Source organism: Mustela nivalis (genome assembly GCF_964662115.1).
Source record: "Mustela nivalis genome assembly, chromosome: 2".
Lineage (NCBI taxonomy): Eukaryota > Metazoa > Chordata > Mammalia > Carnivora > Mustelidae > Mustela > Mustela nivalis.
In genome coordinates this window covers 166,171,548-166,190,129 of record NC_139021.1, presented here as the reverse complement: position 1 = coordinate 166,190,129, position 18,582 = coordinate 166,171,548, and the positions used below count along the sequence as shown (strand labels likewise).

The window sequence follows — 18,582 nt, the reverse complement described above, 5'->3', positions numbered from 1 at the left end:
GTTTCTGAGTACCCTTCACTCACTTTCGCCTGTTAATATTTATATAATCATAATTTGTGCAATTATCAAAATTAAAAAAATATATTGGTACAATACTATTAACTAAATATTAGATTTTTTTCAGATTGCACACGTTATCCACTCATGTTCTTTTTCCTCTTGCAGAACCCAATCCAGGATATCACATTACCTTTATCCATCCTGTCTCCTTAGTCTCTTACAATGTTTAATACTTGCTTTTTCTTTGTACATAATTTCCTTGACAGTTTTGAAAAATACTGGTCAGGTATATTGTACATTGTCCCTCAAACTGGGTTTGTCTCTATTTTCTCATGATTAGAGAAAGGAAATGTTTATTAGGAAGGACAACACGGGAGTGATATGCTTTCCTCAATGCATGATACCAAGGGGTCAATGATGTTGATGTTTCTCTTATTGGTGATTAAATATTGATTTTCTAGTTAAGGTGTGGTGTTTTCCAGATTCCTGGAAAACCATAAATCTACTATTTTGTTTCCAGAAGTCTCAAAAGTTTTTAAAAGTGTAAAGCAAACAACGAAGTCTTTGAAATGGAGCTGAAAGTCTCTTTTTTTCATTTATTTATTTTCAGCATAACAGTATCATTATTTTTTCACCACACCCAGTGCTCCATGCAATACGTGCCCTCTAGAACGTACCACCTGGTACCCCGACCTCCCACTACCCCGCCACTTCAAACCCCTCAGATCGTTTTTCAGAGTCCATAGTCTCTCATGATTCACCTCCCCTTCCAATTTACCCCAACTCCTTTCTCCTCTCTAACACCCCTTGTCCTCCATGATATTTGTTATGCTCCACAAATAAGTGAAACCATATGATAATTGACTCTCTCTGCTTGACTTATTTCACTCAGCATAATCTCTTCCAGTCCCGTCCATGTTGCTACAAATGTTGGGTATTCGTCCTTGCTGATGGAGGCATAATACTCCATAGTGTATATGGACCACATCTTCCTTATCCATTCATCCGTTGAAGGGCACCTTGGTTCTTTCCAGAGTTTGGTGACCATGGCAATTGCTGCTATAAACATTGGGGTACAGATGGCCCTTCTTTTCACGACATCTGTATCTTTGGGGTAAATACCCAGGAGTGCAATGGCAGGGTCATAGGGAAGCTCTATTTTTAATTTCTTGAGGAATCTCCACACTGTTCTCCAAAGAGGCTGCACCAACTTGCATTCCCACCAACAGTGGAAGGGGGTTCCCCTTTCTCCACATCCCCTCCAACACATGTTGTTTCCTGTCTTGCTAATTTTGGCCATTCTAACTGGTGTAAGGTGAAATCTCAATGTAGTTTTAATTTAAATCTCCCTGATGGCTAGTGATGATGAACATTTTTTCATGTGTCTGATAGCCATTTGTATGTCTTTATTGGAGAAGTGTCTGTCCATATCTTCTGCCCATTTTTTGGTATGATTGTCTGTTTTGTGTGTGTTGAGTTTGAGGAGTTCATTATAGATCCTGGATATCAAATAGAGCTGCCATGATAAAATTTCATATTAAAAATTGGGCTTAGTTTACTTTATTTGATAGAAAAATCCTTTGGTAAAGTTCAAGAGAGTGGGGCAAGTGTCACTTCTCTGGGGATTTCCAAATTCCCATCTTCATTCTGAGTTCTTTCCAACATGCCTATACTTATCTACCTGGATGTTGTCTGGAATCTAGAAGGTTTATCTTCCTGGCCACATGCATTCCTCATTGCTTATTCCAACTTTCACTAATAGCTCCAATATCTACCTATTTGTCTAAACCTGCAGAATTCTCTTTGGCTTCTCTTTTTCCAAGCTCCCAGTCCTAATCAACAGTGGAAACAAGAGGATTTTGCATGTTCCAAGTCCTTGAAAACTACCATTTTTCCTCCAGCTGCAGGCTTCTACTACATCTTCTGTGTAGCGCTGGAGTTGCTGAGCTGGCCTCCCTGCCTTCTCCTTGTAGAAAAGAAAAGGAAAGAAAAGGAAAGAAAAGAAAAGAAAAGAAAAGAAAAGAAAAGAAAAGAAAAGAAAAGAAAAGAAAAGAAAAGAAAAGAAAAGGGGCGGGGGGAGAGCGAGCACAGGCAGACAGAGAAGCAGGCAGAGGCAGAGGGAGAAGCAGGCTCCCCGCCGAGCAAGGAGCCTGATGTGGGACTCTATCCCAGGATGCTGGGATCATGACCTGAGCCGAAGACAGCTGCTTAACCAACTGAGCCCCCTCGGCGTCCCCAGAAACTGGATTTTTAATGTTAACTCTTTTAATCTCACTTACTTACTATTTGGAGAATCTTAAGTAATTTATCTTAGTATCTCTGAGCCTCGGTTTATCTCTCAGCAATATGAGCATAATTAAACCCACAAGTGATACCCTGTGCATTCACAGCATTCTATACCAGTTAGTTTAATCTTTATAAAACATAGCTTTGAACATACCATTCCCTAATGAAAATATCTTTGATGACTCTTCAGTGCTCTCAGAGCAAATCACAGCTCTTACCTTTTACAGTCCTTTTTGTCTCTGCCCTTCCTTCATGTCTAATGTCCTTTCCTGCCAACCCCTTCATGCACTGTTAAGACTGAGTTCTCCGCCATCTCTCTTCCGCTCCTCCTCATTTTCTCACCCTGATTTTCTATTTATACTCTAACCCAACCTGAACTGCCTTATAGCAGAGCAGTTAGAAGCCCTGGTTCTAGAGTCCAACTATAGGGTTTCATATCCTAGTCCTGTTACTTGCCAGCTATGTGCCTTTGGATGGGTGACTTAATCACTCTGTGCCTTGGTTTACCCATTTGTAAAGTGGAGTAAAATACCTATACCATAAAATGATTATGAAGGTTAAAATAATTAGTAAACACTTAGAATAATATCAGAGGCAGATGCCGAAGAAGTATTAATAAATATCAGTTACTATTAGATAACCCCAACTCAAAATACTTCAAATACAAGCTAAACCACATCCTTCAGGAAGCTTTTTCTAATGCTCTCAGCTAAACATGAACCTCCTCACTTCTGAACTGATCCTTCACCTGTACGCAGCCCTTGCTATTTAGTTTCTATTATGTATTAAAATTAAATACATGTGTTACTTCTACTAAACCACCTATTCCTTAAAAAGAAAAATATATTTTTAATCTGTCATCTAACTAGCCACTGAACACAAAGAAGAATTTCAATAAGTATATAATAAATTAATTTGTCTCACATCCTATCAATAATACATACCAAAGAGCACATATAATTCATCCCATTTAAAATGCCTTTTTGGGCTCATCAAAGCTACAGATAACCCCAAATTCAGAGTGATGTCTTATTTCTAGGAAACACATGGTATAGAGCAACTGTAGGAGTTAAATAAGCTTAATCTAATTGACATATCACTATTAGAGGTCAGAATTAATTCTAATAAGTAGTTTCATTTATAACACATGAAAAATAAATCACACAACAAATGAGAATTCAAGGCCAAAGGGCTAGCATTTCTGGTCGTGTGTCATGTTTAAGTAAGACATTGGCTCTAAAGAACTAAAACTCTCTTTGAAAAAAACACAAAATACTATATTTATCCAAACACATATCTACCTCCAGTTCTTTGTATGCTTCAAGACTTAGGAATTTGCTCAGGGTCCGAAGACCACACATTGGAAACAGGATGTTCTCCTCCACAAACGGTGATAGGAAACCTGGAGTCCGCATGCAAAAGAATGAAGCTGCGTCCTTGCCTCCTACCATATGCAAAATTAACTCAAAATGGTTTATACAGAAGACCTGAAATTATTAAACTGCTAGAAGAAAACATAAGGGAAAAAAGCTCAAGGAGATTGGATTTGATTATGATTTCTTAGATATGACCCTATGAGCACAGACAAAAAGAGTACACATTGGGCAAATGGAACTATATCAAATTCAAACACTTCTGGAATCAATCAATACAGTGAAAAGGGAACCCACAGAAGGGGAGAACATATTTGCTAATCACATATATGATATGGGATCAATATTCAGAATATGGGAAGGGCCCCTAACGCTCAACAACAACAACAACAAAACAAATTAAAATGGGCAAAGGAGTTGAACAGACATTTTTCCAAAGAAAATATATAAATAGCCAACAAGTCTATGAAAAGATCCTCAAAGTCACTAATCACTAGCTAAATACAATTCAAAACTAAAATATCAACTCCTAACCTTTAGGATGACCATGATCAAAAAAGAAACAAACAAACAAAAAATCCAGAAAATGACAAGTTTTGGGAAGGGTGTGGAGAAATCAGAATCCTTGTGCATTCTTAATGGGAATATAAAGTGCTGCAACCACAAAAGAATGTCTTATGAGAGTTTCCCAAAAAATTAAAAATAGAATTACCATATGATTGAGCAATGACACATTCTTGGGTCTATATTTTGGAAAATTCAAAGCAGAATCTCAAAGGGATATTTGTACAACCATATTCACTTTAGCATTATTCATTATAGCCCCCAAGAGGAGGAAGCACCCCGAATGTCCATGACTGGATGTATGAATAAATAAAATGTGTCATATACATAAAATGGCATATTATGCCGTGTCAAAAAAAGAAGAAAATCGTCTCCTTCTAAAACAGGGATACACACTGAGGACATTATACTAAGTGAAATAAGCCAGTCACAAAATGACAAATCCTGTAAGGGTCCACTCATAAAAGGTATCTAAAGTAGTTAAACTCATAAAAACACGAAATAGAATGGTGATTGTCAGGAACAGGGGAAGGGGAAACAAGTAGATGTTTGATGGAGATAGAGTTTCAGCCGCACAAGGTAAGAAATTTTAGAGATCTGTTACACAACAATGTAAATATACTTAACACCACTAAACTATACACTTAAAAATGGTCAAGGTGGTAAATTTCATATATTTTTTTTATTTTAACTAAAATTTTAAAAAATTCAGTGCACACAAAAATTATTCACCATGCTAGGTTGTTAATTTGGAAGGAATTACATGGGCTACATTCTGCATTTGAATCAAAGTTATGTTCTTTATTCATTCATCCAAAAGCTCAGAACTCTAGGGGTATCTGAATGGCACAGTCAGTGAAGCCTCTGACTCTTGGTTTTGGCTCAGATCATGATCTGAAAAGTTGTAAGACTGAGTTCCATGTCCAGCTCTGCACTCAGCAGGGAGTCTGCTTAAGATTCTCTCTCCATTTTCCTCTGCCCCTCCTTTTCGTTTCCTTTACCCCCTCAAAAAAAACAAAAAACAAAAACCAAAAAAAACAAGAACAAAACAACAACAACAACAACAACAAAACAGAAAAAAACAAAATCCTTTAGAATCCCCAGTTCCTGGGGACCAGGCCTCCCATTAATTCAAAGCAAAATCTAGACTAGTGCTTTCATAACATAAAGGAAGCTGATTCACACTTTTTTTAATTCTCTCTGATTCCCCTTTCCTCTCCTCTGATTCTGGAGACCCGTATCTCCTGAATGCACATTGCCCAGATCAACTGATCAATGAATCAACTCTTGTTGAGGATGTGCCTACCTTGTACCTGGCAGTGCAGAGATAAGAAATAGAATAACCTGCTAGGTCCTACCTTATCAGGCTGGCAGGCCAGTCTCCAAGAGTTTGGGGAGAGTGAAAACTCTGTAAGGACAAAAGCTATATTAACAGTCTTACTCTTGTTGCAAAGGCATCAAAGCAGGTCTGTGTTCTGTGTTGCAAGCTTTGAATAGATGCAATGCTTGACTGAAGGCCAACGTTCTCCATCAGCTTAGGCCAGAAAAAAATGACAATATTCCAGACAAAGTCTTTCTTCATAAGTGAATTGACCTCTGGGAAAAGCCCTGACCCTGTGCGTACCCATGAGGATGCTTTTGAATGCAAGGGACAGAAACACTATTCTAATTGGCTTAAATGATGAACATATTTATTGTATTGAATAATAAGAACAGCAGAAGGAGGCAATTCCTGGGTTATTAAACACATAGCTTAAAGATAGCATCATGGGCCAGTTTCCTCCTAATTTTTGGTTCAGCCAGCCTCAATATATTGGCCTTTTCTGTGGCAAGTAAGGTGAGCTGCAGTTTCAGCTAGCATTTGCTGATAAGCAATGTTGTACCAAAGAACGGAAGTGTATTCTTTCTTTTTTTTTTTTTAATATTATTTATCTATTTAGAGAGAGGGAGAGTGTGAGTGGGGGAAGGAGCAGAGGGAAAGAATCCTAAAGCAGACTACCCACTGAGTGCAGAGTCTGCGAGGGTTCACCCTATGACCCATGATACCATGACTCGAGCTGAAAGCAAGTTGGACACTCAACTGACTGTGCCCCCCAGGCTCCCCTGAAGTGTCTCTTTTCATGGGTCTTTGTAAAAGATAAAAAGGAAAACAACAACAACAACAACAAAACCCTTCTTCCAGAGCATACCTTGATTATATTTCTCCTCACACAGCAATCACATCTTAACACACTCATTGGTCATAGAAATTGGATGACTCTGTCTTGGTAGCAAACTAGGTTTCCTAGACTCTGCTACTAACCAGTTTTACAATTTAAGATACAGACATTTTTTTTTTTTTTCCTCTGGGACTCAACTTTCTTGTTTTCCCTATGGAGCTATCATACCTATCTCTAGCCACGCTTTTATTTGAAAAGTCTAATTCTATATATTTGCTGAGTGTAGAGTTCTGTGCTAGATTTCAAAGTATTCAAAGTTGACTAAGTGACAGTTATTGCCTTTGAGGATCTTAAGTGACTGGAAAAAAAAAAAAAAGAAAGAAAAAGAACAAAAATTCCATTGGATTCATCATAAGAAGACACAGACCCAGAGCTGCTGTTGAGGAACTTGAATACCTGGTAGACAGTGAGACGAAAGCTTACATGAGATTAGAGTCAGAACAGGTTCTGAAGGTCTAATCTGAGCTTTATTTAGCTCACCGCCCTCCTCTCCCCGAAAGCTAACAAGTTCTGGAATTTTCTGCAATTTGAAACAATAAAATTTCTCCTAACTGAAATGCTAAAACTGATAAAGTGGAAAAAAATGCATGAACTGGAGAACTCTTGAGTGTTTCAAAAATAGCCACGGGAAATAAATTGAGATTCCTTTGGAAGGAAAATTGAAAGGTATTAGTGCCTATCAACAATCAGCACATTGAGGGCTTGACAACTTTTTCCACAAAAATCAATCTAAATGAGAATAGAAGGTAAGGGTAAGTTGAGGAAATGTCACTTTCCTTGGACCCCCTTCAAGATAGTTTCCCCACTGTGTCACAGGTGGGTTACTTGGCATGGATGATTTTCATTAAATTTCATTTAATGAAATGATACAGCTTAGGTTGTATCATACAAGTGACTATACTCTAGGCTAAGATGAGATAAGATGATGATAATGATGGTAAGAATATGTCAATAATGGTAACAACTACAATTTACTGAGTGTTTCCTGTATTGAAACACTGTGCTAAGAATATTACATGCAAATTGAAACACTGTGCTAAGAATATTACATACATAAGTTCTTTATACAGTCACGTGCACACTGTTGAGGGTTGCTGAAGCTCTAAAAAATTAACTTCCTTGCTTATAGAACTACAGCTTGTGATAGAAATAAAACCAAAGAAAAGTAATTCTCACTGCAAGCTGTATCCTTTACTCTAATATGATGTCATTACACTATATCTTGTCTTGGAGTAACACATACATTTATAGTGTGGTGAGCCCATGGTATATACCTAGTAAGTATGACAGTTGTGGCAATGGGAAGCTGCCTGCCCTTCTCTTCCTGACGAGATTAACACCTGTTTTCTTGGAGAGAGTCTAAGGGGATTAGCTTGGTACTTAGCTCAGTTTAGATTAAGGCTTCTTAACCTCAGCATTATTGATGTTTAAAGCCAGATTATTTGTTGTAAGGGGCTTCCCTATGCATTATAAGATGTTTAGCAATATCCCTTGCCTCTCTTACACTCTAGATGTCATAGCATCCCCCTCCGGGTGTGATAACCAAAAATGTCTTCACACATTGCCAAGTGCTCCCTGTGAGGCAAAATTACATTTGGTTAAGAACCACCGGTGTAGATCCTTGCAAAATAAGGTATTGATAAGGCAGAGAGATCAAACTTGCTGTTTATGATTAGAATTATCAAATAATACATTATTCTGAAATATATCCTATTCCTATTGATTAAAAACATAATTCGGATGAGATAAACCTTTCTAAGAATTGGACTAAGATAAGTTAAACACCTCTCCATCTAGACTGCGCAGTGAATAAATGCCTGCTTCTTCTTCTTCTTTTTTTTCCTTAAGATTTTATTTATTTATATGATGGAGAGAGCCAAAGAGCACAAGCAGGGGGGCAGCAGAGGGAGAGGGAGAAGCAGGCTCCCCACTAAGCAGAGATCCCAATGCAGGGCTCGATCCCAGGACCCTGGGATCATGACCCGAGCTGAAGCCAGCAGCTTAATTGACTGAGCCACCAAGATACTCCCTAAACGTCTGCTTCTTAAGAGAAGTTTAGATCTGGGGCATGCTTAGGAACCTGCAGGTAACGTTAGCAAAAGGGGCTTGGCAGATGACTGCACTGGGAACTGACTCTCCTCATCATATTCCCTTAGGCAACCATTTGCTAAAGAGCAGGTCTTCAGGGAAGAACATGAACAGGCATGTTTTCACTTTGTCTCGTTTAGTGTAACATATTGGTAAAGCAGAGAGTATACAATGGTCTTTGAGATAGTTGTTATTACACCCATTTGAGCCAATATAAACTTATAGAGAGAGAAGTTAATAGCTTCCCCCGAACTGACAAACTAGTACACGCAGGAAGAGAGATTAGAATTCTCCAGTGCCTCAATTCAGGCTGAAGGGACAGAACATCCAATAACTAGCAACTGAATTCTTTTCATCAACAGGAAAGAAAATTAGGGAGTTATTTTTCTTCTAAAAGTACATAGAAGAACATTGTATATTTCCTAAGGAATGTGGGTAAATCTGAAATGGGCAGAAATAGCTTCTACTCCAAAAGAAACAGGAACATTACATCAGTCTTAACCTCCATCTCTTGGTTTTCATGACTATCCTAAATACGTTAGTGAATGTAAACATGCACATATATCCTCATGGTCTTGCTCTGTGTGTGGACTCAAGAGACGAGTGGGTGGAGGAGTGAGAACTCCTCAGTGTCTCTTCTGATAACACAAATCCTCTTGGATCGGGCTTCCACATTTATGACTTCATTTAACCTTTATTTCTTTAGAAACTCCATCTCCAAATAGACCCACACTGCGGGTTACAACATCCAAATTGGAATTTTAGGGTGACACAAATATAACAGTCCATAGCGGTCATAATCTTCCATCAAGTCACACTGATAAGAAGACTTAGAATTCAATGCCAGAGTGGTTATTGGACTGTCCCTTTGGGAACATCATTACATTATTTGCTCTTTGCTGTTTTTGTTTGTTGTTTCTACCTTTTATTTATTTATTTATTTATTAAATGGAAGGATGAATCTTCCCTGACCTAAAGAAAGTCTCTTCTTTCAAATAAACTTGAAGGACAAAGCCATCTTTCTCCTATGTCCTACATCTATGTATGTCCTACATCTAGTCTTTCCCCTATGGCCCCTTGTAGCAGGTGAGATTGAAGTGAAACCATGGCACCCTTTAAAAAAAGCTGCAGACATGCTACAGTAGGTGCTGCACACTCGATGCTTCCTAAGGCAAGGCGGGTGGTGTGCACCAGCAGAGAGGGCTGACTGTACTGCCACAGACAATGGTGAGTTCTAAGACAGGGCGAAAAATACATCGTGATTAAAGCACACCTGAGAGGCGGTTCTGCTAATTCCTTGCAGATACTGGGGCTGCAGTCAAACCGACTGGGTTTGAATCTTGGCTCCACTTCCTGTGTAGTCTTGAGTAGTTCGCTAATCTCACCATAGTCAGTAAAGTACGAGTGACAGTAAGACTAACCTCAGTAGGATGCTAAGGAGAGTAAATGGTAACCACGTGGAGAGTGCCCAATAGATGCTTACTTTAAAAATATGTACCCCTGGGGATAAAAATATATGTTTATAAAAATTAAAAAACTAATTAAAAAATGAAAAAAAATAAAAATAAAAATAAGTAAACCAAAAAACACATCTGGTTTTTTTCATCAAAGGCCTTATTAACTGGAGTCCTGGGCTCTAACTAATTGGAATTCTTAATTCATAATAGTGTGTGTGTGTGTGTGTGTGTGTGTGTATGTGTGTGTGTTATACACACATGTGTACACACATACCCCAACACACATGACCTTAAAAAAAATCATCAAACACTCTTTAAATGAGCCATTCCTAAGTGTCTAATGTTGTGCAAGGTGGGCTAGAGATACAATGGAGAGCAAGGTGGAAAGAGAAATGGGTCCCTGTCAAGTTCCAGCACCTCCATAGTAGCAGAAATAGCCTCCAGAGGATCCAAGAATAACCTAGAAAAAGACCATCAATCCACACTAACTTGTGAAATATTACCTTTGTAAAACCCAGAGATTATATATGGAAGAAAGCAATGCCATATTTCAAGCTCCTGGCTAAGGAGAACATGTTGGTCCAATTAGGGTCCAAAAGAAAAAAAAGGTGATGCAAGTTAACAAAATCAAAAGACAACTGACAGAATGGGAGAAGATATTTGCAAACGACATATCAGATAAAGGACTAGTGTCCAGAATCTATAAAGAACTTAGCAAACTCAACACCCAAAGAACAAATAACCCAATCAAGAAATGGGCAGAGGACATGAACAGACATTTCTGCAAAGAAGACATCCAGATGGCCAACAGACACATGAAAAAGTGCTCTATATCACTCAGCATCAGGGAAATACAAATCAAAACCACAATGAGATATCACTTCACACCAGTCAGAATGGCTAAAATCAACAAGTCAGGAAATGACAAATGCTGGCGAGGATGCGGAGAAAGGGGAACCCTCCTACACTGTTGGTGGGAATGCAAGCTGGTGTAGCCACTCTGGAAAATAGCATGGAGGTTCCTCAAAATGTTGAAAATAGAACTTCCCTATGACCCAGCAATTGCACTATTGGGTATTTACCCCGAAGATACAAACGTAGTGCTCCAAAGGGGCACGTGCACCCGAATGTTTATAGCAGCAATGTTCACAATAGCCAAACTATGGAAAGAACCTAGATGTCCATCAACAGATGAAGGGATCAAGAAGATGTGGTACATATACACAATGGAATACTATGCAGCCATCAAAATAAATGAAATCTTGCCATTTGCGACAACATGGATGGAACTAGAGCGTATCATGCTTAGCGAAATAAGTCAAGCAGAGAAAGACAACTATCATATGATCTCCCTGATATGAGGAAGTGGTGATGCAACATGGGGGCTTAAGTGGGTAGGAGAAGAATAAATGAAACAAGATGGGATTGGGAGGGAGACAAACCATAAGTGACTCTTAATCTCACAAAACAAACTGAGGGTTGCTGGGGGGAGGGGGTTTGGGAGAAGGAGGTGGGATTATGGACATTGGGGAAGGTATGTGCTTTGGTGAGTGCTGTGAAGTGTGTAAACCTGGTGATTCACAGACCTGTACCCCTGGGGATAAAAATATATGTTTATAAAAAATAAAAAATTATAAAAAAAAAGGTGATGCAAAAAACTCCAGGAGTCAAATTAAATAATATTTTAATAAAATATTTTAAAAATTAAAAATAAATTCAAAATAACTCATGTAGAACAAAATTATCAACACAAGATAAGTACAGGCTTGAACCCTGATGTTTTGTGATTTGACCTCATTTTCTTCACCCTAATACTGGCCCTGGGCCCAGATTTTTAATGCATCCCATAAGCCTGTTGTTCCCAGTGTACAGCAGGAGGAGCACCTAACATCTCTTGTCTGTAGCGGAGCAGAGGATTTAGAGGACATCATGGCCAAGAGCACCCATGATTCTTTCCTGACCTTCTACTGATCTTGCAATCCAAGATCAGAACCTCTCCTTTGGAGGTCTTGGGTTCTCTAACTCTTAGAGACAGAGGAATCTAGCTCATAATTCCAATAAGAATGTCTAGGCTAGACTCACCATGGCAAGAAAGAAGAAGAATGGGATAAGAAAGGGTGCTGTTGGGGCCGATTCCACGTTAAAACCTGTTAAACCCCTAGGGCCTGCCTGGTCCTACTTAGCCATAGTAACTCCATGTTGCCTAGGTAGACATTTTGTTGTTTAATAAATGCCTCAGCAGTTACTGATATCAGCTCTAGGTAACTGTTACTAAAACACACACCTAAAACAAGGCCATTTTGTTTAATAAATGCCTCAACAGTTATTGATATTGGTTCCAGGTAACTGTTACTAAAACACACACCTAAAACAAAGCCATTTTGTTTAATAAACGCCTCAACAGTTATTGATATTGGTTCCAGGTAACTATTACTAAAACACACAAAACAAGGCCAGACAGGTGGAAACATCCAATCAGCCAAAGCCACATATGTAGAGGTCTGCGCATGTGCCCTATAAAACTAGCCTGTAAGACCAAGGTGTTGTCGCTCTCTTCAGAAGCAGCCCTGGCCGGTCAGTCTGAATTCTAATGCTTGGCATAGAATAAGGCTTTGCATAACTTTCACTTTGTCTCAGTCACGCTCCTTTGATAACGGACCCAACAGATGCCTGACTGGCTCTTGGTAAAGCAAAGTATGAATTAATTATTTCATTGCCCGTTTACTCCCGTTCATTGACCTTTATTTACATCTTGTCTGGAATAAGCAGAGAGACATCACTAGTTGAAAAACCACTAAAAACGTGAAAATCTGAAAACCTGAATGAAATGATGAAACAGAAGGAAGGCAGGGAAAAATTTCTAAGTAAAAAACAATTTGAAAACCTAAAAAGATTTCACTCTAGCAACTTAAACTCTATCCTCTTCAATTTAAAAAGAAATGAGAAAAATATATGTAAGCAATAAATATCTCAGGGGATTATATTTTTTTCCAGAAATGGTCCTGTCTTAAAAGAAGTTACAATCTAATTGAAGAAGATCAATATCACGCAGAGGTAAAAAAGATAAAATATTAATGATAAAAAATATGCTACCTGTGAGAAAACAGCAGTGAGGTAAAGGAGGATAAATGTTATCAGAACATTAAAAATTTAATTTTTATTCATTTTGACCTTTAAGTCATAAAATAAATATCATTTTATTGTAGGAAAAATAATAAATCAGAAGGCATAAAAGGAAGACTATAAAAATTATCTGTAATCCCTCGGATAAACATAATTAAAATTTCACAGTAGTTTCACCTTTCCTCCTTATATTTAATTATTATTTTTCCTCCTGCAGACAAAGGCTTGGGTTAGGAAAGATAAGACTTAGAAAATAATTACTGGATGTTCATGGGAGAACCAATCAAAGGGGTCTTTTAAATTTGCCTGTGCGGATATGGCAATGATGTAGACATCATGCCAGTGAAATTTAAAGCATTATCTGGTGCTGTATGAGGATAAAATACAACAAAACAGTAGATGCATGTATATTCATAGAGGGAAAAAACATCAAAGTTGAGGAAAGACTTAAGGTGACATCGATTCTAGCTCCACCCTTTAAGGCTTTATTTTTAAGTTAAATTCTACAGCCAAGATGGGGCTGGAACTCAAAACTCTGAGATCAAAAGATACATGCTCTGCTGACTCAGCCGGCCAGGTGTCCCTAACCTTCCCCTTTAATCATAAGTAAGTAATCAAGTGGGGGTCACTGGTTTGCACACAGTCTGATCCTGAGCCCCTGACTCTCCTGAGGGGGGCAGTGCTCCAGGGAATGGGCTTGTTTTGTGCGGATTTATTGGGATGTGCATTCCAAACATTATTCTTTGGGAAATTCTGGTACAGACTCTTCAGACTCTATTCACAATCTACAGTTTCATCAATAAGTCAGTCCACCAGGGTAATGCAATCCCTCGTAAATTCCAGAAACTATGCCGGAAGGCCAGACATCTCCCCCACATCAAGGAAAGATGCTCTGCCCTCGCATGGCGGATTGTGTTCAGGGTATTTGAAGGACCTGACCATCCTTACCACTCCCTCCCTCAGGGTTTAACTCTAGTTTCACATGCAATCACAGAGGAAATCAAATCCTTAGGATGACTAACATTGGTAGTAAATCACAAACATCTTACATCTTAAAGGAAAAGTTAAGAGGGACACTCAAGAGGTGTCCCCATTATCAAACAGTAGAAATGACATAGAGAGAACTCTTTCTGTCCCCTGATTCAGGCTAATATGTAATGACTACCTACCACGTAATAAGAGGAGCGCTGGGAACTTTCTGGGGGCACCTCATTTAGTCCTTTTGATGGCTTCAGAGGCATGTCTGGTTATGTACTTTATATAAGGCATCTATGGATTAGAGAAGTTAACTGACACTCAAAACATCAAGTTTCTAAACGGTGGGGCTGAGGTCATAACTCAGGCATTCTGACTCCAAACCAGTGTCCTTAAGTCTCTCCAGCCAAATCCTGGCCAAACCAGTCAGCCTTTCTTGGCAATCAGGAAATGGGACAATATCAGAGTGACACACAAAATAAGAGCTATTTGAAAACTAAATCCCTTCAAATACTACGAAATCACATGTGCTAGAAAGATCCCAGACCAGCTAGCAGAAATAATTACAACTTTAGAGTCCTTACTTTCAGCCAGAAACAAGCTAAGACTTTTTTCCAAATTCCAATCATGTTATGGTGCTACAAAGTCCATGCAGCAATCCTAAGAAGGTACAGTTATCCTTGAACAATGCTGGGGGGCATTCGAGGCACAGACCCCCTATGCAGCTGAAAATCTGTGTGTACCTTTGGCTCCCAGGAAACTTAACTATTAATAACCTACTAATTACCAGAAGCCCTACCAATAACATAAAAAGTCAATTAATATATATCTTCTACTGTTATATGTATTCTATGCTGTATACTTACAATAAAGTAATCTAAAGAAAAGAATTATTAAGAAAACCAAAGGATGAGAAAATGCATTTATAGCCCTGTACTGTAAAAACTCTATATATGTGCAATGCACCCACTGGCCTGGTGGATTTGTCTCTTGCTTCAAAAGTGTCTGGAGGGAGCAGACCTAGTGAAGCCCCTTCTTCCCAGCCTTCAGCCTCCCTCCAAACCTTTGGAACCATCTTCTCAGCTATCCTTTGCCTCCTGGATCAGCCGACACCATTATTTGAGCTTACCGCGGATCAACTATGAGCTCCCAGAGTCCTAAGAATTATCCCACTGCGGTGAAGTTGCTGTCGACAAGTTCTGCATCCCTCCTACACTTACCTTTCTCTGGGCTTTCACTTCCACGGCAACCAGGTAGCTCCAGAGAGCTGGGTCACACCTCCCGGGCGCTGGGGAAGAGACTCTTCCAGGACGTACAGAAGGTGTCCCCGTAGGAGTGCGGGAAAGCCCTGGGCTCCACGGAAGCCTCCACAGCTCTGGGAAAGAACCTCAACCAGGCCCTTTTTGGATCTGCATGCCCTACGCTCCGCTGGCACAGACGCCCATCTTGGTGACTTCCTGGAGAACCACTTGCTACATGACGAAAAGCCAAGAAGATTAGGAGCACCTGTCACCTGACACCTCGGCAGGCTGGCTGCCCCCCAGACTGGGCTGTGAGAGTATCTTTTTGAAAGGCTCGCTGTCGAGCTTGGTCAGGAGTCCCCAGAGTCTTGAAGCCCTTGAGGGGTTCCTCTGACATCGCCCTCAGTGGCAGAGTTTCTGCTTGAACCCAGGCCTGTAGCCACGTGGCAGCTTTTTTTAACCAGCAGGAAGACCTCACCCAAGCTATGGACCAGATGGAAACAATAAAGCCTTTTGCAAGGGGCGGGGGGGGGGGATCCATGTTTAAATGGACCTGGGCAGTTCAAACCCACATTAGTCAAGGGCCACCTGTACTACTCTTATCATCTTCCTTTTACAGATAATAAAAGTGAAAAGCATAGCTTCTAAACTCCGGGTATACCACTTGGGATTTAAAATGAGCAATGTGGCAAAAATAAATCTGCCCTTGATTATGGTAGATGTTTACATTTCAGAAGGCGTGGCCACTGGAGAAGTCATCCTTGAAACACGGGGAGGGCATACTTCCCTAAAATTGGCTTCTGAAAAAATTAATCTGCTGTCCTTTTTGTCGTTGCTTGAAGCCTTGTCCAAGGCCAGAGCTGCCTCACAGACCTACATCCAGGAACACGTCAGCAAAATAAATGGCTGTATTTATTTCTCATCTTACACTTCCTTTCCAAAACATCTAGAACAGGAGCAAGAAGATCTTGATAGGCGTTTTCAGGATGCCATTCACATTTAATTTTGCAAAAGGCCTTCAAATACATACACAAAGTATCTGAATCCAATCATCTCTGTCTCCATTAAAAAAAATTTTTTTTTCTATACTAAACTCTTGATATTGCATTAGCTGGACCAAGAAACGACCAGCCCCAAACATTGGAAATGGCCCCTCAGGAAGGAAGGGTCCTTAGCAAGGAGTCAAAGGACAAACAAATGAAAGGATCTGAAAATTCTTAGAATCAACTAGCAAATTGTTACCCAAATGGTTATATCTGCTGTGGCTTTAGAACCCAAAGAGCTTAAATATCACCACTCTAGTTTCAGTCAGGAGTTCTGGGGAAGTCACTTGACTATTACATCATATGGAAAGAATGTAATATCTGAAGGATACACCTGTAATGCAATGACTATTGCATGAATAAAGAGCTGTATAAAACTGACCAGTTATTACTTTTCTGACTCATTTTGCTGAAGAGAAGCATATAATACTTTTCATAATATTCAGTATACTGCTTTATGAGCGTCATTTCATTGTACCTGTGTTACTTAGAAACTCTACTTTGATGCTTTAACTATTTTTATTCTTTACTTTTTTTTTATGATTCTGTGCCCTTTGCATTCTGTAAATCTTTATCTTTAATGTCTTCTAAAATCCAATAAAAATTTAGGTTAAGAATAAATGGTAATAAGTAATATTGCATTTTTGCCCACCGATACATGGGTGGGAGTCCAAATGAAAAGTTAGCTACCTGCAAGTGTACAGGCAACATACAATCATTCCCAGGCATATTAAGGATCATCAGTAAGGACTGTTATGAATCATAGAATCTCTTCTGAGTAGAAAGGGAGAGCTTGCTCTAAAGATGCCTTCCAAATTTAAAATATTTCCACCTAGGAAAAAATCCAATTAATGTGACTTTGTCACATAAATAAAAAGTTCTCCTGCAAGGATGACAGACACTAAGGACACAACCATTATAGCTCTCTTTCAGCCTTGCTGATTTGTCCACAATGACAGCACCGGGACACACATTATATTGACCTCAGCAACACTTAGCTTTTATTTTTTTTAAATGATTTTTATTTATTTATTTGACACAAAGAGAGAGAGATCACAGGTAGGCAGAGCAGCAGGCAGAGAGAGATGGGGAAGCAGGCTTTCTACTCTGAGATCATGACCTGAGCTGAAGGCAGAGGCTTAACCCATGGAGCCGCCCAGGCACCCCAAAACTTAGCTTTTAGATGATACTTAAGATTTCCAATGCTTATGGAGCATTTAATAATATGAATTCTATTAATTATAGCCCTGCTTCCATGGTGAATTTTCTGCAGAAGCTTTACAACCTGGCATCACCTAGGAAAAAAACTTTTATTAAGTTATGCTCCCAAGTAAGGATTCTACTATTGGCCTGAGCAACCTGAATCTTTGAAAATCAATGTAATGTGGTTGCAATCAAGATGAAGATAATCTAGAAAGAATAAAGGAGAAGAACTTTAGTTCCAGGGTAACAATGAAACCTTCCTGCAGCTGTCTATAGCAGAGAATACATAGCTAGCTCTCCTAATCATAGATCAAGAAATTATGCCTCTTTGACAAATGCTTTGAAGGTTGAGAGGTAGATTTTCCTAACAATTTGATAAAGTACTTCCTATGCAGAGAAAATGCCTGTCCTAATTTAATGCAATCCTAGAAGATCAAGGTTATATTATACGGACAGACATCGCATGGTATCTAATCCAACTTCTATTTATGCTTTCATTCTTGCTCCATATCCAGGCTACATAATGACTTGGGCAATTCCAGAACACCTACAATGATAGGAAGATCACTATTCCCATATGGGTGAACAGCTCTAATCATTATTTACATATGCATTTATGCAAACATTTATTAAACACTACTTTTGTTTTTTGAGTTTTTTAAGATTTATTTATTTACCTGAGAGAAGGAGAGTTCATGAACAGTGGGAGGGGCAGAGGAAGAGCGAGTAACAGAAACCTCAAGCAGACTCCCCTCTGAGCCCAGGACCTTGAGATCATTAATTGAACCGAAACCAAGAGTTGATCACCCAAACAATGGAGCCACCCAGGCACCCTTAAAATACTACTTTGGGACAAAAATTCTTCTGGACAGTTCAGTAGATACACATGAACACACATTCAGAGAGACTATGTATTAGCACGAGCTGCACTATACCAGCAATTACAATAGCACATTCTCCCTTATGTTGAATTAAATTCTTTGCTTAAAACGTAATCACTATTCCTAGAT

General features: G+C 39.1%; 1 long non-coding RNA gene across 1 annotated transcript in view; it reads right to left on the bottom strand.

The window, feature by feature from the left end:
• The window catches only part of LOC309859273, a 36,794-nt gene extending 21,493 nt beyond the window's left edge, over nt 1-15,301 (bottom strand). Inside the window, exon 1 of the long non-coding RNA XR_014308651.1 lies at nt 15,215-15,301. This is a non-coding gene — a long non-coding RNA (uncharacterized lncRNA). The remainder of the gene's footprint in view (nt 1-15,214) is intronic.
• Nucleotides 15,302-18,582: the final 3,281 nt, after the last annotated feature.